The sequence below is a fragment of the Alligator mississippiensis genome, chromosome 1, assembly GCF_030867095.1.
Source record: "Alligator mississippiensis isolate rAllMis1 chromosome 1, rAllMis1, whole genome shotgun sequence".
Classification (NCBI taxonomy): Eukaryota; Metazoa; Chordata; order Crocodylia; family Alligatoridae; genus Alligator; species Alligator mississippiensis.
This window is the reverse complement of record NC_081824.1, coordinates 441,148,683-441,169,599: the sequence shown is the minus strand read 5'-3', so window position 1 is coordinate 441,169,599 and position 20,917 is coordinate 441,148,683. Positions and strand designations below refer to the sequence as shown.

Genomic DNA, 20,917 nt, shown 5'->3' with positions numbered 1-20,917 from the left:
TGCCTCAGTTTGGTGGGGGCCCTGGTTCCAAGAACAATTGGGGGGGTGATGGGCTGGGAGGGGTGGAGGTGGCAGTGGGGTGTGTTGGGGGAGGGAAGAGAGAGAGAGAGAGGTGGGAAGAGTGTTCTGGGTAGAAGTGGCCAGCAGAACCAGGTCTGGAGCCCCACATCTCCCTAGAACAGCCTATACAGGGGGAGACTAACCTGGAGGGGAAGGGGCTTGCCCAGCCAGAGGCAGGCCTAACTCAGTCTCTGAGTCCTAGTCAACGGGGGGCATGGGGATTGTTGGGGCCTGGGACTCACTGCCTTCCACCTCAGAGCATGGCAAGCCCCATGCTAGGCCACCAGGGATGGGTCATGAGGCCCAGATGAGTCCCCACTGCTTTGTTCCTCTCTGCTTGGGAGTAGGGAGGGAGAGCTTTGTTACCTGCCCCGTCTACATTTACTGACAGCTCCTACCTGTAGGTGGCGTGGGCTGATAGGTTGGATCTCCTGGCCAAGTGCATTTTGACTACATAGCATGAGAAATAATGTTCCCTTGGGTCCTGTGCTGGGTTGGGGGGGCGTGTGGCTTGGGAGCGAGGGGCAAGAGCATGGGCAAGGACAGGGTCCTGGCATGTCAGGGCTGCTCAGCATCACAAAGCAGCCAGGGGGACAGAAACAGCTAGGCCCGTGTCTTGGTTCAGAGTGGAAGCTGCTGCCAGGAGGAAGTGAGTGGGGGGACAGGCGAGGGCTGCGGGTTGGAAGTGAGGGGCACCAGCAGGGCTGTTGCTTGAGAGTGAGGGGCACTGGCATATCAGGGCTGCTCAGCACCACAAAGCAGTGGGAGGGGAGGGGGAGAGGTGGTACGGACACAGCTGGACCCGCGTCCTGGTGGGGGGAACTCTGATTTTCCATAATAAAAAAACCAAAAATCAAATGCCAAAATATACATAGGTATTTAAAATTTATTTTATTATAATGATTGAGGTAGTGGTATGCTTGCAAATTGCTTTAAAATTGTAAATATTTCAACAAAACATTGTGTTCAACTGATTTTATATAGGCGATTACACCAGAGATTACCTTTAAACATTATTTACTGTTTGTACCACACCGCACTGTGCCAGGTCCATTTGTAGCTAGGTCCTTTTCCAAAGAATTTACTGACTTCAATCTTGCAAGCTTCTCCACATCATTTGAGCACACTTGCAGAATCAGAGCCCAAAAAGACAAAATATGTATAAAGCTTAATGATTCGTGACTAAGTATCTATTTGTAATGGGTAGCAGGAATTAAAATTGTTTATATGGGTAACATCTACCTGTTGAGAGTTGCTGAACATCTCATGTAGCAAGTACTTATTTACCTACAGTTTCTAAAATAATTATAATTCTTAACACAGAAAAACCTGTACTAATATGGGTAAAACACAAATATAGGAAACCTTTGCTATTTACAGGTTCAGCATTCGCAGTTTCAAATATTCACAAGTACTGAAATCTTAAATACACGCATCTTAAATACACTTACAGGAGCTCCACGCTTGCCGCTGCTGGACTCCTGCCGTCACCTCTGGGCTCTTGCCGTCACCAGCACAGCTGCACTCTCCCTCCCCTGCACCCCCCAGCCACCAGGGGCACTGCATTCATGATGTTCATGAACGTAGTGCCGTATTCGTGGATTTTGCCATTCGCAGGGATCTCAAGAACATATCCCCCACAAATGGCAAGGGTCACCTGTAATCAGTGACCTGAAAGTTAGCAGCTGCCTGGGTATTAGTGATTAGGATGTCATTACATTTACTTTTTAATTGTTTTTATTTTTAGAACTTTAAAAATGACCAGTTTCTGAAAGCTTAAATCAGTTGTCAGTATTACTGACTAGAAGTATTAAATTTAATGTGAGAAGTATTAACGAAAAAGTGAGTTTTATTCAATGACACGAAAATCCCGAAAACCCCGATTCACAAAAAACTAAAAATCCATATACATGAAAAAAGTAAGGCTGGTCCAGAACATCTTGATTAGAAGAAGAAGCAGGAACAACACAATAAATCCAACATATAGAAAAATGGAAATACGCAGTATTATTAGAATGAATAGAAATTACAATTCTTTAAGTGTAGGCAGTTGTAAGGGGCACTCGAAGAAGCAAAGAAATATGAATGCTGAACAGGGTTAAGCTGATACAAAAGCATTTTAAAAACATTAAAAACCATAGGAACTCTAGGCTAGGCACAAGTCCACTGTTAAATACAAATAGTAAAATCCTAAGAAATTATGCAGAAAAGGCAGGAGTTATTTAATAGACATTTATGTTCTGTATCTGGAACAAAACAGCAGAATACTTCCTTTCTGTATTATGTTGTACATGGAATACAAGGCTCACCACCTATAATAAATGTCTAAGATTTAACCACCAAATAGTAATAAAACCAGCAGATAAAGGAGAAGCCATAGTCATCCTAAACCGTGAAGACTACATACAGGAAGCCAATAGACAGCTCTCTGACACCACCTACTACAAAGAACTACAAGAAGATCCTACTCCCCTTTTCACCACAAAACTCAACAATACCATCAAATCATTTCCATCAGGACTACAAGAAAAACTACAGACCTTGATCCCCCCTCTACCCAACCCGGGGACTTTTTACATGCTCCCTAAAATCCACAAACAAGGGAACTCTGGCAGACCTATAATAGCCAACCATGGGACCCTAACTGAGGAAATATCAGGTTTTGTTGAATCCATCCTAAAACCGCTTATCACCCACAGAGCAAGTTTGGTCCAAGACACCAAAGACTTTCTACAGAAACTTAAAAACATAGACCATCTTCCCAGCAATGCCCTCCTGACCACCATGGACATTACCAGGCTATATACCACCATCCCACACCAGGATGGCATCCAAGCCTGCCATACATATCTATAGGAACAAGATTAGAACTCAGAGTACAGACCCAAAGATATTACTGACCTTATACACTTCATCCTCACACACAACAATTTCACTTTTAATAATCAACACTTCCTCCAGACGATGGGAACAGCTATGGGTACTAAAATGGCCTCACAGTATGGCAACCTTTTTAGGAGCCACGTGGACAAAGACTTCCTCAAGAACTGCACCATCAAACCCTTGCTATATTTAAGATATATCGATGACATCTTCATCATTTGGACTGAAAACCTGCAATCTCTGATTGAGTTCCATCAGAAATTCAACAAGCACCATCCCTCCATCCGACTATCTCTTGAATACTCCAGCACCAATGTCTCCTCCTTAGACATGATGATCAGTATCCAGAATGATAAAATACAGACCACGTTATACAAGAAACCCACAGAGCAACATACATATCTGCACAGAACCAGCAATCACCCTAAACACACCAAAAAAGCTGTGATATACAGCCAAGCCCTCAGATACCACTGAATTTGCACTGAAGAGAACACCTGGGATTGCCACCTCACCAATCTTAAAAAGGCTTTCACCCAACAAGGACACTCCTCCAGAGAGATAGACCACATGTTTGAAAGAGCCACCCAGATACCATGTGAAGAACTCCTGCAGTACAGAAGAACCCTCCCTCACAAATCGCACACCTCTGGTTATGATATATCACCCCTCCCTTCAATCCATACAGAACATTTTCAAACAATTGCAACCCATACTAGAAAGAGACCCTACTCTTAAAGAGATCTTCCCAGAGCCACCCATCTTAGCCTTCAAATAAGCACCGAACCTCGTTAACCTCATCACCAGAAGCAAACTTCATCAGGCCCAGAACACACCAAATGGATCCAGACCATGCCATGACAAGAAATGCAAAACCTGCCAAGACATCTCTACCACCCCCGCTATTACTACACCCCACAACAGAGACATCAGCATTCCCGGACCTTAGAGCTGCACCTCCAGAAATGTGCTATATCTCATCCAATGCACCAAATGCCCTGATGGAAAATACATAGGAGAGACCAAACAGCAACTCTGCACCAAAATGAACGCACACTGGATATTGATCAAAGACAAGAATACCCAATTACCAGTGGGGGCACATTTCTCACAAGAAAACCACTCTTTCTCCAATCTCTCAGTTCTAATCCTCAAAGGAAACTTAAAAACACTTCCCAGAGATGAGCCTAGGAACTCCACTTCATCAACCTCCTGGATACTAAAAAGCATGGACTAAATATAGATATTGGATTTATGATACATTATAACCTGCCTGACATCTGACTTCCCAGGTACCTCTCCACTATTCAGCCCCCTTCTCTCCTTCCCACCCAGCCTGTCTCTTACCCACTGACTCCTCAATCTACATCTTCACTGACTACCTATCTTGTATGCATACCAGCCCAGCCTCTGGCTTCTTTACTTTTCATTCCATCCAGGAAGAGCACACACCAACTGCTGTAACTTCCTCAGCTTGACAAAGGGTTTCTTGCTTTTTTTTTTCCAACTACTTAATTTGGTCTAATAAAAGATATCAGATTCACCCAAAGAACCTTGTCCACCTATAATAAAGGTATTTGTGAAGCAGGGTCAGGTAACCCAGCTAATCAGCAGACCCAGGTAACTTAGATCAAGGAAATGTCAGAGGAAATTTCTATACAATGTATATTAATTTTTTATAAATCTCAAAAAACTGGAGAATATCCAAAGGACCAAAGAATAGTCAATGTAATTCCAATATGTACAACGGTTAAAAAGGGAATGACCCAGGAGCCTATAGACTAGCTAGACTGAAGTCAAATCTCAATAAATAATGTAATATTTAATTTATTACTCTATCACAAGAATCACAGGTTAAAATGGCAGTGAATGTGACTTTAAGGAAAGTAGACTTGTAAAAAAATATTTACTTAAAAAAAAAAAAGTATAGTTCTGGTCAATATGGGCAACTGCTGAATAGCATACCTGGATTTCTCAAGGCATTTAATTTTGCATCATGTGGTACCTAAGGTACAACCCTGCCCTAGCTGCTGCCATGACATCTTGATAAAAATTTTAGTTATTTAAGTCAGTAAGCAGTTAGGCTAACTAACTCTGCATTGCCTCCTCAGCTCAATTTACCGTCAGCTTAATGACTGCATAACCGCCTCTAGTTTCTTTTAACTTCAGCTACAGTGAGGTTTGTTTTGCAATTGGGCAGTAGCCAGCTGCAAAATCAAGTCTTTCTTCTCCAGCACCAGATAAGCCTGACGGACCCCACTTATTGGTTAAAGGGTAATAGTCCAATAAAATGCCTTGGCCTATTGCCCCGGTACAAAGTGAGAACCAAGAATCCAGGATCAAAGACAGTTTTGGAATGCAACAATTCCGAAAAGGACCTATGGGTCATGACTCATTATTACAAATAACTACCCCAATTTGCCCTCATACACACTCTGCTTTCTTAGGGCAGGTTATAGCTTCCCATTTCCCAGGCAAGTGTCCTATCAGGCTATGAGCTATGTTAGGCTAAAAGAATTCTTCAACCCCTCCTGCTTCCAATATTGGATACGTCATTAGATAAAATTCAGAAACACTATCAGGTGCTGAGTGCAGGAGCCAGAATCCAGGGTTCTCTACCTCCCGGGGCAGTACCATGGTCTCTCTTCCTTACTTTTATAGCCCCATGTATCTTGTATTCTTCGTTACCCAACGGTCCACCTTCAACTAGACAGATGGAAAATGCCCTCAGTGCTACATACCTGGTAGTCTGGTGGTCAAGGCATTTTCCTGGGAAGAGGGAGATGTAGGTTTAAGCCTCCTCAGGAAGAGGTAGAATTCATTAGGTGTCATATTTTCTGGGCAAGTTGCTTAATAAGGATTTTTGGTGAAAGCTCCTCCTGCTACTGTTGCCAAATATAGCTGCTGCACAAGCTTTTTCTCAAACTACAGATTTGAGGATGTTCACGGAGTCTGTACATTTTCGCAGGCAGAACTGTACTCAGGAGTTGAGAAGGAGTTAGATGCCTATATGGGTGCTCTGAATTGTTTCTATAAATTCAGAGTAGCTTGAATCTAGTCACTTAGGAACTTTTCTAGATCAAGATGGAGAAAAGTAAGAAATCTAAGAGTTTCAGTAAAATTCCAGCAGGCATCTCGGGTGGAATGTAACTAGGTTTAGTGACAAACATACCTAAAAGGAATCGAAATGCTACTTACATATCTTAGAGGTGGAATAGGATCTGGGCCTATGAATTTAGCTGACACGAACACAAGTTTTCTTACAGTTTGTAGTAGTCTTTTTCTGTCTTTTGATTTTTGACACATGCTTTCAGCCATATTTAATGTCTTTATATGCTGTTCTGTTCTGTTCAATTCATATAATGCCACCATCACACTAAGTGCCTTCCAGACATTCTTCTAGTAATATGACTAGCACCTATCCTAACACTCGCAGGTTACCTTTATTACTGAGAACTACTGCTCACGTATCATCATGGTGCAGACAAAGAATAATGATGAATTTCAGTGGACATTTGTACCTCAGACCAATTGTCCACAGTACTTCTCAGCTGACAGAATCAAGATCCCCTTGACTTTAAGACTGGAATTAAGCAAGGCTGCATTATCGCTCCACCACTCATCTCAATATTCCTTACTGCAATGCTACATCTGACCACCCGGCTTCCAGTTGGAGTGGAGCTAAACTACTAAGTGGATGGTAAACTGTTTAATCTCAGCCAACTCCGGGTCAAAGCCAAGACTACCCTGACCTCAGTCATTGAGCTGGTGATGCTGTAGTTGTGTTCACTCAGAAGTAGATCTTGAGGCAATTGTTGACGTCTTTGCTGAGGCATACAAAAATGGGACTGATGCTTAACATTCAGAAGACTAAGGTTCCCCAACAACAAGCTCTTAACGAGCAGTCCCCAGCTCCAGCAATTCAGATTTATGGTGAGACCCTGGGGAATACTGGGTATTTCCTATACCTCAGAAGCCATCTCTCACAGAAGGATGACATCAATGAAAAAATCCAACATTGCCTCAACTGTGCAAGTGTAGCCTTCAGACACCTGAGGAAATGGGTGTTTGAAGATTGCAACATCAGATTCAAAACCAAATTCATGGTTTATCAAGCAGTCCTGATCCCTGCCTAACTGTACAGATGAGACATGGAGAACATACAGGAGACATCTCAAATCATTGGAGAAGTACCATCAATGCTGCCTGCAGAAGATCCTTCAAATCCAGTGGGAAGACAGATGCACCAACATTAGCATCCTCTCGCAAGCAAACATCATGAGCATTGAAGCAATGATCATCCAATACCAATGTTGCTGGGCTAGCTAAGTCAGCTGGATATCTGACTCTGGACACCCAGCTCAGTCAAGGTATATGCTCAAGAGGAGGGCAGAGAAAGTGCTTCAAAGACATCCTCAAGGCCAACTTGAAAAAAATGCAACATCAACATCAACTCATGGAAGACTATCACCCAGGACTGCCCCAAATGGATGAAGAGTCTGTTGCTAGGATCTCAGTACTTTGAAATCTCACAATGACAACAGAAGATGGAAAAGTGGGAGCATTGTCTCCAGCATGAATGCTTCTTTGCTATATTGCTATTTTAATCTTTTTTATATGCCATCAATTACCATTAATGGTTGATTTCCCTTCTTTCTTCTGGGTATTGCAAGGAGCACTGTTCCCTAACTTCCAAGGACCTGGTTGCATAACTTCTATTTACACTGCTCACACCATTGGTGTCAATTGGTTTGCTCAATGTACTTATCTGTGCAAGTTATGATTTCACAGTGTATGGAAGCTCAATAAGGTTTGTTCACTTGTACACCATACTCTGATGATAAAACCAGTTGTGGACACAAAGAATGCATTTCTCAAGAAACTGTCCTGTTCATAAAACAAACATTGCATTGTTTCCAACATGAATTGCATGGTAGATTAAAACATGAACAAGTTAAACACCAACATAGCTCATATTCTAAAAACAAAATAACTCAAGACACTTTCTATTATCATTGCTAAATGGCAGTTTCTGCCAATTTAAAATCCATTACAACTGGATAAACCTCATTCCAATTAATTCTATCAGGACCTTGAATTAGTGACACATTTGACCTCCAATTTGAAATGATTCTTGTAATGATTTCTCTGTTGGATTAGTTACCAAGTGTCAGTGTTTCTCATTTCTTGGAAGTCTGGGCAAATTCTGCAGAAGCTTTTCTTAGATGAAGAGCTGCCTTAATCACTATTCCAGTTTTGGCAAAGATTTAATGCCTACTCTAGGTTGCAACAATTGGTTATTGGACACAGGGGACCATAAGTTACTAGCATCATTGTGAATTCCCACATCCTTGGGAGAATATCCAGCAGGATACTTGCATGTGGTTTCCACTTTTATGGAGCAGCCCAAGCAAGGACTACAAAAGTGCACCTTGATTTTGGGAGGTTTAAGAACCATTAGCACCAACTGTAGTTAGGGGAGCTGCACATGTTTAGCACATCTGAGAAACAATACAGAAGCGCTAGATTGTCGAGAACCCACATACTGAAGATGAGCAGTGGAGGGATGCAGCCAGGCACCCAGTGCAGAAGAGCACAGGCAACTTCTGGTTGCTGCTGTGATTGCAATTGTGATTGTATGGCTGCCAGCAGCAGCTACTTTTGTATTGCCCCAAGTATGCTAGTTTGGCACCCGAGGTGGTGCAGGGACACTGAGTGCTGGCACTGCCCATGCTATGGTTCTGCTTAAGACCAAAATTAGAAGCCACTTTTGAACGTGTAGGCCTTTGAATTTTGTTTGAGTATTGTATGCTTTCCATCAAAAGTCTAAAAATGTTCTAGACACTAATATCACTATAGATTTCAGTACATTTCTTCATAGCTCATTATTCAAACCGTTCATGTCATCATGTGCAGCAAATTTTAATTCCCTACTAGCCACATTAAAACAAAAAGAGCTTGCTTAACAGAAATACAGTCAAGTCCAGAGAATAGCATTTTAAAACTGTATCCTAAACAGTGATGTGCATTTAAGCTAAAGCTTTGATATGATCTAATATGGGCACTCTCTTTCTGTTTTCTACCTTGCAATTGATGACATAAGTTAATATAACCATAGTTTGTTCAGTTATAAATGGATATGTTCTAATCTCATAATTAATAAAATGTCCAGGGTCCAATAGTTAATTGTTGCAACCTAGAGTAGTCATTAAATCTTTGCCAACAATAAAAAAAAAAATCTTTTGAGTACAAAAAGAAATGGACTGACCATTTTGAAATCTACAGAACAGTATGAAAAACAATCAAAAGCCTGTGATCCAAATCCTTAAAGCTATTTAGGTCCCTAATGTCCACAGAAGTAAACTCCTAGATATCTTTGAGTACCTGGGACTCTTAATTAATTGATAAATGGCTACAGGGGGTCAAATTTTGCCTTGTGCATCTCAGTCAGATTCATACAGAGCCCTGAGCCATGATAATAAAGCTGAATGGAATCTGTGGCAAAAAGAGAGGATAGGGTGGCCCTTGGATATGTAAATAAAAAGAACATTGATTAGAAGTAAAATAGGTGATTTAACTATGATATAACATTAATAACACTACTATTAGACCACTATCTAAGCCTACTATATATATTTTAAAAATTGCAGAGGGTGTAGAGTATCCGAGCATAGCCAGACATAATTAGATTCAAGTCACAGGTAAGACTGCTGCCATGCTCAACAGCACAGAATATATTGTAGACAAAATAAAACTATGAGTTAGAATCATAGATAATTAGGGTTGGAAGGGACCCCCTGAGCCCAATGATCCAGTCAGTTTTCTATCCATTAATTCAACCCATACTTCCTTAGCTTGCTTGTGAGAATGTTGTGGGAGACCATATCAAAAGCCTCGCTATAGTCAAGTCCATTGCTCTTCCTGCATCCATGGATCTAGTCATCTCATCATAGAAGGCAATCAGGTTGGTCAAGCATGACCTGCCCTTATCAAATCCATTCTGTCTGTTCTCAATCACCTTTTCTCCTCCATGTGCTTAGAGATAGATTCCTTGAGGATCCACTCCATGATTTTTCCAGGGACTGATGTGAAGCTGACCAGTCTGGAGTTTCCTGGATCCTCCTATATTTGCCCTTTTCCCATCACCCAGGAACTCTCTCAGTCACCAGTTTTCAAAGATGATGGCCAGCAGCTCTGCAATCACATCAACCAACTCCTCAGCACCCTTGGTTCCCATCTGACCCCAAGGACTTGTACAGGTCCAGCTTTTCTAAATAGTCCTTAACCTGTTCTTTTGCCACTGTTGACTGCTTACCTCCTCCCCAAACTGCTGCCAGGTGCAGGAGTCTGGAAGCTGACTTTGCCTGTGAAGACTGAGGTGAAAAGGCCATTGAGTACTTCAGCCTTTTCTGCATTCTCTGTCATTCAGCTGGCTTCCCCATTCAGTAAAAGGCCCACAGCTTCTCTGATCCTCCTCTTGTTGCTGACATTCTTGTAGAAACCCTTCTTGTTACCCTTCGTGTTCCTTGCTAGCTGCAATTTCTGTTGTGCTTTGGCCTTCCTGACTTCATCCCTGCCATTAGTTAGCTGCCATTAGCAGATTTAATAAACAGAAGTTCAAATGTAGACTCTTATGAACACACAGACCGTTCAAATATCTAACAAGGTCACAAATACTCAACAGGCTGAAAAAAAACCTTGCAGTGACTTCAAGAGCTTACTTCATTCAGTTTATGAAAAAGAAGAATGAGGGGTAAACTGATCACAGTGTAGAAGTACTTTCTTGCAAAGAAAATATTTGGTATGAGCAACCTCTTTATGCTAGAAGAGAAAAAACTAAGAAGAATTCATGTTTGGAAGTTAATCAGACAAATGCATGTTAGAAATATAACAACATTTTTAATGTCAGTGGGAATTGACTTTTGGAATAATCTACCAAACCAAGTGATGATTTTCTTGGAGTTATTAGGTCAAGAATGAAAAGTATGGTTTAATCAAACTTGGGTAATTGAAGTCATTACAGGAGAGAGACATTTTAGAAATGACTGTTTGGCTGCCAGAAGGGTGCTGAGAGGAAGGCTTTGGTTTCCTTGACCATTCTATGGTGTTCTCCACAGTAAGACTGCTGGGAAGAAAGTGAGTTTACCTGACAAAGAAAGGAAAAGTATCCTGGAACACTGATGCATCAACTTGGCAGGGAAAATTTTAAATTAGGTTGAAGGATACTGACACAGCCTACAGATGGGGAAAAAATAAAGATTTGGTCAAAGCCCGAGATCTGGAGAGAGAACAGGAAGTTGCAAAAGGATGACAAGAGATTCAAGAAGCAAAAATGGGGTAAACTGCCTAACATTTAAGATGTCTATGCACAAATAGTAGAGTATGAGGAATAACTAGAAGGAACCTAGTTTTATTTACCAGCTAAAACTGTGACTGACTTGGCATCTCAAAGATTTGATAGGAATCATAGGTATAAAAAGGAACAGATTTTTCAGAAAGGACAGGCAAGAAACATACACTATATGGTGTATTATATTTCAGTAATAGATAGGCAGACAAGGTTCTTTGGGTAATAGATATGCATTTGTACTTAAGTCCAAATAGAGGTGATGGTGAAGATAAAAGGCAACTGTACAGGACTGAAATTACAGTAGGGTCTATTAAGAGACTAAACCAATCAGGAAGAGGTGCTGGAGGCATTTTTTGACAAATTAAGGAAAGTACCCAAAGAACAGAACCTAATGGTAATGGAAGAATGCAACCACGAAACAAAATAGCACATGGCAATATGCCTAAGAGTGATTAAGAATTTTTTTTTGTTTTAGAAGATTGAGGAAATAAAACTATTTTCAAACTGGATCTCATTTTTAGGGAGAATTTGGTTAAAAATGTGAAGACAAAAGGTAATCTAGGCAAAAGCAATTGGGATGCTAAGGAAAGGAAGTAATGAAAGCAACAGAATAATGGCAGTGGACTTTAAAAGGGTAGTTTTGCACATTATAGACAAACTAAATGAGAGATGCATAGTATGAACTTTTGAGAACCTGAGCTCATTTAATTAGATTTTGTGAAGCCATACACATACAAGTGTATCAAATAGAGTGATTTGAATATAACAGGAAAGGGAGGGAAAGGAGAGGGAGCTGTGCCAAGAATAGGAAAGTAATAAATTCTTAGGGATAAAGGGTGACAAATGTTAATCCATGTAATGGAATAAGCATCTGTTCTTCCAGTTTAGACCATACTTAACACAATCCAGTCTGCGGATGATTTTTTGTTTTGCAATTTAAATATTCCAAATTAATTTTTAAAAGTTTTGCTGTCCAAGAACAGCTGCTCTGAGGTCAGTGATGGAATGTCCAGGGAGGTTAAAGTGGTCTGCCACAAGTTTGCATGTCTTTCTGGAACTGATGTCAGATTGGTGTCCATTCATTCTTACATGCAGGGATTGCTTTGCCTGTCCAATGTAAACAACAGAGGGGCACTGTAAGTAGCCGATGGTATACTTGATGTTGGTAAAGGTGCAGGTGAAAAGACCTCAGATTTTATAATCCATACTATTTTGTCAAGTGATGTTGTGGTTTGTATTGATGAAGGGGCACAACGTTGCATGTAGGTCTGTTGCCTTGGTTAGAATAGGAGTTAGATAGTGTGTTGCTTGGGAGACATCTTTTGAGGTTGGGGGGTTGTCTGCAAACCAGGACAGGTCTGTCCTCCATTGCTACCTTGACACAGATGGGGTTGGAGGTCATTAATGAGGTGTCTAAGGTCCAGACTTCAACCTGGGAATTAGCAGGTAAGGTCACATTGGAAGGAATTTCAATAGCAAAAAAGTTATCTGGAGACCTTGCAGCTACTAGAAGACACAGTATTAAAGGTACAGTGGTGATGATCCTGATACAGAGAGACGATAGGAAGTATAATAAATGATCAATATGGCAGCACCAGGGGATCTTTACAGACTTGAAAATCAAACTTGAATTATATATAACATAGAAATAGAGACATATTACTGAAAATTAGTAGAGGTGCACTAATACTTTGGCCCCATAACAGATCAGCACAGATAAAAGGAAAATTGACAGTATTAGCAATTGGCTATTTTTGGCTGATGTGGCTGATAGTGTTGCTGATAAAAGCCCTGTGCATCTGCGCAGCATTCAGGTGGCCAGCAACGCAGCCCAGCAGTGTGGAAAGTGGCTGGGTCCAGCTGGTAAGTCTGTTGTGAGGGAAGGGGTGTGTGTGGGGGGGAGGGGAGGCAGACTGAGGCCCCCACGATGAGGGAGGGAGGGACTGAGGCAGGGTGCGGGATGGGGCTGCAGCTCATCCAGGAGGTGCGGGGAGGTGGTGGCAGTTCCTGCCACTGCATGGACCCCAGGATCTGCATGTGGGGTGAGAGCAGGCTGATGCAGCCTGGGGCCAGGGAGTGCTGGGCTCTTCCTGGTGGGGAGCTGGGCTGGGCTGGGCTGGGCTGGGCTGTGCTCAGGGCGGTGGCAGTGGCACTGGCACTGGGAGGGGGGCTATAAGGAATTTTGGAGTGGCTGTAGCTCCCACCCAGCACCACTGATGCTTGCTCCAATCACAGTCCCATCCCAGCCCCCCGCTGGAAAGATCTCCCAGCCTGCAGCAGCAGCCCACCCTCACCCCATGCGCAGATCTGGGGGGCACACACAATTGGCAATTGTCTTAGAGGCTGCTTCCAGAGGGTGGTAATTGATGGGATGGCCTCATCCCATAAGGCCGTCTCCAGTGGTGCCCCCAAGGGATCAGTGCTTGGACCCATACTCTTTAATATATTCATTAACGACTTGGATGAGGGGGTGGAAAGCTCAATTATTAAGCTTGCGGATGACATCAAGCTGTAGGGAAATGCGGGCACGCGGGAGGGTAGGGTCAAGATCCAGGATCACCTTAACAGGCTGGACTCGTGGGCAAAACAAAATCAGATGAGGTTAAATAGGGATATGTGCAAAGTCCTTCGTTTGGGTAGAAAGAACCATCACCACAACTATACAATGGGTGGTGGCTGGTGCAGCATCTGAGCGAGACCTGGGGGTTACAATTGACCAGAAGATGAATGTGAGCCAGCAGTGTGATAGGGTCACCAGGAAAGCAAGTATAACTCTGGTGTGCATCAGCTGATGTATGTCCAATAGATCCAGGGAAGTGCTTCTCCTTCTCTATTCAACACTAGTGAGGCCTCAGTTGGAGTACTGTGTCCAGTTCTGGGCACACTTCAAGAAGGACATGGATGAGCTTGAGAAGGTACAAAGAAGAGCTACCCGTATCGTCAAGAGCATTGAGGATAGGCCCTACGAGGAGAGACTCATTTGAGTAAGAGTTGGCTGAGAGGTGACTTGATAACCATCTACAAATACACTGGGGTGAACACCAAGGTTTAGGTGAGCAACTCTTCAGGAAGACCTCTCAAGGGAGGACGAGGAGCAATGGACATAAGCTTACAGAGGGTAAATTCAGGCTAGATATAAGGAATAACTTATTCTATGTAAGGGTCACCAGAATCTGGAACACACTCCCAGCGGAGGTGGTGCAAGTCACCATCGTTGGAGGTGTTCAAGAGGAGGCTAGACAGGCACCTTGTTGAGCATGTCTGAGCCCAATAACTTCCTGCCCACAGCAGGGGACCAAACTTGATGATCTTACAGGTCCCTTCTGGTTCTACAATTCCGGAAGGGACCTGTAAGATCCCTTACAGGTCCCTTCCGACACAGTGGCAGGAGCCACCCTCCCCCGGGCCTCCCAGATGAGCCACTCACAGCTCCATCCAGTGCTCTGCCTCAGCTGTGCAGTGCCTACCCCATCTCCACTCCCTCTCTCACCACAGGGGCCTTGATCTACTCCCCCATGCCCCTTCCCCCCCTTCTTACCTCTTCCCCCACAGCAGACTTACCAGCCAGAAGCTGCTCTCCAAGCTGCCCAGTTGCATATCAGCAATTGGACAGGTATCGGCCGATATGGTTCGTTAAAAATTGGCTATTGGTAAAGGCCCAAAAAAATCTCTATAGGTGCACCCCTAAAAATTAGTATTTAAGACTAGCACAAGGATGGTAGGACAAAATAAGAAAAAGGCTAATTATTGCTTATTAATTGGTTTGTACTGCAGTAGTGCCTGGAGTAGTCAGGCTTTGGCAGCTCCCTACTCCAGCTTCTGATCTTTTTATTTACAAATTTTTTTTTTTAGAATCTTATGAAGATGGTTGCCCTTCCCCTGAAGGACCACGAGCAAGAAATAAGACCGTATTAAATTCCATTAACCTCAGCAGGACAAACATTTCTTCAGGTGTCTCTTTTGTACAATTTTATATATATTTAAAAAAAATAGATTACAGATATGGGATTGGTTCCACTGCTGCAGGCTGGTCATGCAGTCAAGATAAATAAGTTTAATTTCAAAGCAACATAAAAGAACAATTAAGCGCAAGAAATGTTGTACTATGTAGATTAGTTGCTTGGGTATCAGATTATATATTTTTGAGAAAAAGAACCCAAAGGACCAAATATTGGTCATTTATCATGTAGTATGCTAATAACATTTCCCGTAAGCAGAATATACCATATGTTATGGCAATAGCTCTCCAGACTGGAGGAAAGAAGAACAATGGAGTAGTAGTAAAAATGGAGCAGCAATTAACAGCAAGTAGAGGAGATTCCTCCCCCCACTGCACCTTAACTTTAGGATCTTTGCCCACATAGAGTAAAGCTGTTAACCTGTTCAGTTGTACAAGGGAGACAACATATAGGAACTTTTAATTGCACATTCAGGGTACAATGCACTTGAGAGGGAAACAGAATCACGGACATGTTCCAATTATGAAGCAGGTATTGAGGGAAGCCAATTGTTGTTGATCCCATATATATTTTTAAAACTACTATTCACTCAGAAAAATTGACCACTTGTAAACTGTTTGTGGGATAAGATCTTCAGGACAAGGGCCATCTCTAGTTCATTGGAAACAAAGCCTCTAAGTCAGCAGTTCTCAATCTTTTCAGACTCAAGGCACCACTTGGAAAATGTCACCTCTTAGCTTTCTTGTTTTTCTATAGTCAAAAAATAATAGAACAATTCCCGTGTTGCAACACTCAGAAAGACCATGAAAAGCCAAAATGGTTTTGACACTATGGATTCCTATGTAAAATATATGGGTTTGTTTTGTGAACTATGGGTAGGCATTTGTACATTTAACAGTACTAATATTTAGCAGTACACTGCAGCTGAGATCCTTTAAAATGAACTTCTGGTACCACACAGTGCTGCCAAAGCCTGGTTGCAAATCACTGTTCTAGGCACTGCTGCAATACAAATCGATTAATAAACAGTAATTTTCTTCTCAGTCTTTAAATGATAAATGTTTTCTGGAGACTAAGTATAAAGTTTCATGCATCAGGGGATTTTTTGGAAAGTTACAAGCATGAGAAGAGAGTAGTAAAATTATACATTTTGCAGTTTAACTCGCTTGCTTTTTACAATGTAGTGATGAGTTCACTGCAGATGCTTGGAAAACACTTGAACTACTTTGGTTTTTGATACCAGCAGCTTTTCCATCTAGCAAACACTGCAATTACTGGCTTTGAATGTGCAGCGTACACTGTATTCTGTCACTATTTGATTGTTTTACATTAGGCAAGGATTTTTTTGGTGACGTCTTTTCTGGGACCAACTTTACAGTTAGGAGAGATGTTACACAAGTTTTCAAGCACAAAATGCCCTTCCTCAGGTCACTGCCTTTAATTAATATTTAGACAATGTAGCTCTTTTCACGTGCCTTGGAATTTTAAAACATGCCTTCTACTTTGAATATACTGGTATGCTGTAGTTCAGTATAAAACATCCTTGATTTTGCAGGATGTGCACTGTAATTGCATTGCCTGAGTAAATGAGTGGAAGTCATGTAAAGGAAAACAAGTTCCTTGTACAGTAAGAAGATCCTCTGCGAATACAATTCCTCCATGAAACAAACACTGGCAAAGAGTCTTGGCAGTTCATTTACAGTGTTAGTTATAATAATTATCTTCCTAAGAATACTGTTAAGTTTGGCATCTTTTTCTGTGACATTTTCCACAGATGAGTGTTCATTCCTTTTGCCAGAGATCCCTGCCCCAGTAAAAGAAACATTAAAAAAAGTTAGCAGCTGTAGAATGATTCAGTTTAAGATTCAGAAAATAAATGGAAAAAAAAAATCACAAATTAAAACAAAAATCCTAAATCCGTTCTTACGACAGAACCATTCAAATACAGGCAGTCCTCAACTTACACTGAATTACAATTAAAGGCATTTACAACATTTGTAAATTGACACCGTTTCGAAGTTCCAATGCAGGTTTTGCCTTTATGATGCATGACATAGCTGTGTCTAGCAGGTAAGTCTGGTGTGGTGGGGGGAAGGGGAGAGGAAAGGAGTGTGGGGGGGAGAGAAAGGGGGCAGATCAATGCCCCCACAGTGAAGGAGGTATTGTGGCTGGGGCAAGCTACCCAGCCAGGGCAAGGGGGCAGGCTCAGATCTGCATGGGGCGAGCAGGGCCAGGGCTGCATTCAGGGTGGAAGGTGCTGGGAACAGGGGCTCTGCCCTCCCGCCGCTCAGCCAGCCAGGGTGGGGAGGTGCAGGACACAGGCACAGCTTGCTTTGGGCAGGTGTGGTGGCACTCAGCCTCTACCCTACCCCCAGCTGGGGTGGGGGTGTGTGGGACAGAAACATTGCACTGCTTTGGACAAGTGGCGTGCAGGAGTGGGAGCCACCTTAGCATCCCTGTGCCTCCTGGATGAGCCATGGCTTTGCTCCACCCTGTCTTGCCCTGGCTGGGTGAGTGGTGGCAGGGCATGGTGGGGGCGTGCCCTGGATCTGTGCAGGGCAGCCGGGGCCAGGGCTGCACCAGGCTGAGCTCCACTTGGGCGGCGGGGACTATGGGAAATTTTAGGGTGGCTGCAGCACCTCCATAGTACCTGCTCTGCCTTCCACCCCATGCAGATCTGGGGCACATGCTCCCACCATGCCCTGCCACTGCTTGCCCAGCCAGGGCGGGGCAGGGCAAAGCTGTAGGTCATCCAGGAGGCATGGGAAGGCCAGGGCAGCTCCAGCCACTGCATGCCACTTGTCCAAGACAGCACAGCACTGTGCCTTTGCCCCGTGTCTCCCGCCCCAGCTGGACAAGCGGCGGCAGGGCATAGCTCTTGCTCCCAGCACCACCATGCCAAGCTGCGCCTGTGTCCCATGCTCCCTGCCCTGGATGAGCGAGTGGCAGGAGAGCAGAGCCCCCACACCCAGTGCCTTCCGCCTGGAGCGCAGCCTGGCACTGTTCTGGCCCTGTGCATATCTGAGGCACATGCACCCCACCCCCAGACCAGCAGCATGCAGCAGCAGGAACCACCCCACTCCACCCCTTCCCCGCACCCCCCTGCCCTGGCTGTGCAGCTTGACCCAGCCTGTTCCAGCCCTAGCCACAACCCCTCCCTCACTGTGGGGGCATTGATCTGCCCCCTACACCCCTTCGATTCTTCCTTCCCCCCCACAACAGACTTACCAGCTGGACACAGCTGTGTGGAGAGTGGTAAAGGAACCGATCCCACATTTGTTACATTGTTTTTATGGGAAAATTGGTTCCGAGTTATGACTTTGACTTACGACACGGTTTTCAGGAACAAATTGTGTCCTAAGTCTGAGGACTGCCTGTACTGGAAATTGACTCTTTGGTACTAAGGCTCCAAAAAGATCTAAGAGAAGGCATCTTTATCCCAAGGCTGAACAGTGGCTACAGCAGCTTCAGCAGTCATAGCACCTCTTCTGCAAGGAGAAAGAAGATTCATATAATGCCAAAATCCTCTAACCACATCCCTTTCTCTACTCACCTTAAAATACCAAGTCATCTGCAACTTTTGTAGCTGAGCGTCACAAGATATGCAAATACTCTTGAGCAATCCTGGAATCATTACCTTGCTCTGTGGAACCATACATACTATTTCTGCAGCTAAGAGTCCTGTGCAGCAGAAGCAGAAACAGTATCTTCTCTAAATATATTAAGTCTATATTGTATCTTCATACACCTGCCCTGGGACTTTAGGCCATGTCGTAATACAAATAATAAAGCAGCCATACAAATTGTACATTTGAATTCTAGTATGGGATTTTTCCTGCATAGCTTCCTAGGCCTTGATCCAGAAATGAAAAGTACCTCTTTACCTACACAGCACTCAATTGGTTCACCTGGGCTCTGTGTAGCTATTCACTGTCCTGGGTGTAGTCACATCTTGGTTTCCAGATCCATAAATAAACAATCAGAAACGTACATGGCACAGGGATGAGAGACAATTTGTTTGTATTGCCTGCCCTCAAAGGCAAAAGTATTTTGTTGAAAACAGCCTATACTGCCTTGTAAATGTGTATGAACATGCAACTCTGAGTAAGTGCAGGGGTGTAGCTCATTGCAGAACGGAATTCCTCAAAGAGAACCATAAGGCACTTAAAGTACAGGTCGCATAAATTATATCAATATATCACAATAAGATTGTGTTAAGCTTGAGAGTGGATTCACACGTATGAAATATTTAAGTCAAATCCATTAGTCAAAGTACACCTGTAGAGTTCAGCACTTTACTACTACCACTGCTTCATTTCTTATCTGCAAAACTCTATGAAAATTTAAAATAACCACTGGTTTGAAAATAGAACCACTTTGGTGATTTTCTCTCTCTTTTTATTATTTTATGGTGTCATGGTTTAATGTGGTTTTCAGTGGAAATTTGCCAGAATTTAGCAGTGGTTAAGGAATGTATGTCTTAGATTAGGGGTGGTCAGCCTGCAGCGCACATTCCACAAGTGGTGTGGGCAGTTTGTGTATGTGTGTGTCATGCAGCAGACTAGGGAGGAGGCAGGGAGTAGAGTCACAGATCAGGCAGAAAGCACAAGTCAGGGAGCAAAAAGCAAAGCAGCAGATTGGGCAGGGGAAAAGGGAAAGGCACTCATGGAGGGTGCAGGGCTAATTTGTGGCATGCCTGCCAAAAGAAATTGGTGCCCACTGTCTTAGATAAACAATACCCTACTGGCAGAAATTACAGTTCTTATCACCCCAACACTTATGTAGGATGTAACACTTATTACTATCAATTACTGAAACAACTTTTTGCATCTGATACTTTTTCCAAGTTGTTTTCATGCATTCTTTCACACTATGTATATGAAGCTTCCTGGAAAAAATAATAATAATAAAAAAAAAGTACAATTTTTCTCATGCTCTTATAATAACTGGGCTACAAACCATCCCTGCTGTTGCATTTATTGCTCATTTAAAGCTGCTTAATTCAATGCAGGTAATCATCTCCTAGTGGGAATTTTCAGGAAAAGAAAAAGCCTTAATATTATATGAAACAGAATTCCAACTACTTAGGAATATTCTTACAATATTGTATCTATATCTGAGATGCATGTAAACCCAATTTAAGAGAGTGAGAAAATACCTAGCAGAGATCTTGTTATTCTCAAAAACTGAAATTCAGCCTTCTTTATAATTCAACTGGGAAGGAGATTTAGTAAAAAATACTGGAGTTTTCCTGCTTATTTGTTTCTTTAAGTCCAAACAGCTCTACAGATAAGCAATGTCACAAAATGCAGGACGTAACTTTGGATTTTTAAACTGGTATAGCAATCAAATTGAAAAAACAAACAAACAAACGAACAAAAAAACTTGACAATTATTCCTTCACTACAAATATGTAATGCTCCCCCCCCCATACACATTTAAAATGCATCTGGCTTTACCAGCTACCTTCTATTCTCTTTCCATTCAAGGGAGATTCTAGGATTTTATTTGTCACATATGTAATATGCGCATGGAATTCTTGAAGAAAAAGCTGGTCTCATTTGAACCCGAATGGTCTTCCATAATGATTTTGTAATAAGTTTTTCAGTTGCATAATGTGCATTCAGATTCAAACTCTTTGAAACAGAGCTTTTAAACAATACAA

The 20,917-nt window shown here is 42.6% G+C and overlaps 1 long non-coding RNA gene across 1 annotated transcript in view; it reads right to left on the bottom strand.

The window, feature by feature from the left end:
- LOC109281854 (uncharacterized) overlaps positions 1-14,753 on the bottom strand; it is a 41,776-nt gene extending 27,023 nt beyond the window's left edge. Inside the window, exon 1 of the long non-coding RNA XR_009459168.1 lies at positions 1,065-14,753. This is a non-coding gene — a long non-coding RNA (uncharacterized LOC109281854). The remainder of the gene's footprint in view (positions 1-1,064) is intronic.
- Positions 14,754-20,917: the final 6,164 nt, after the last annotated feature.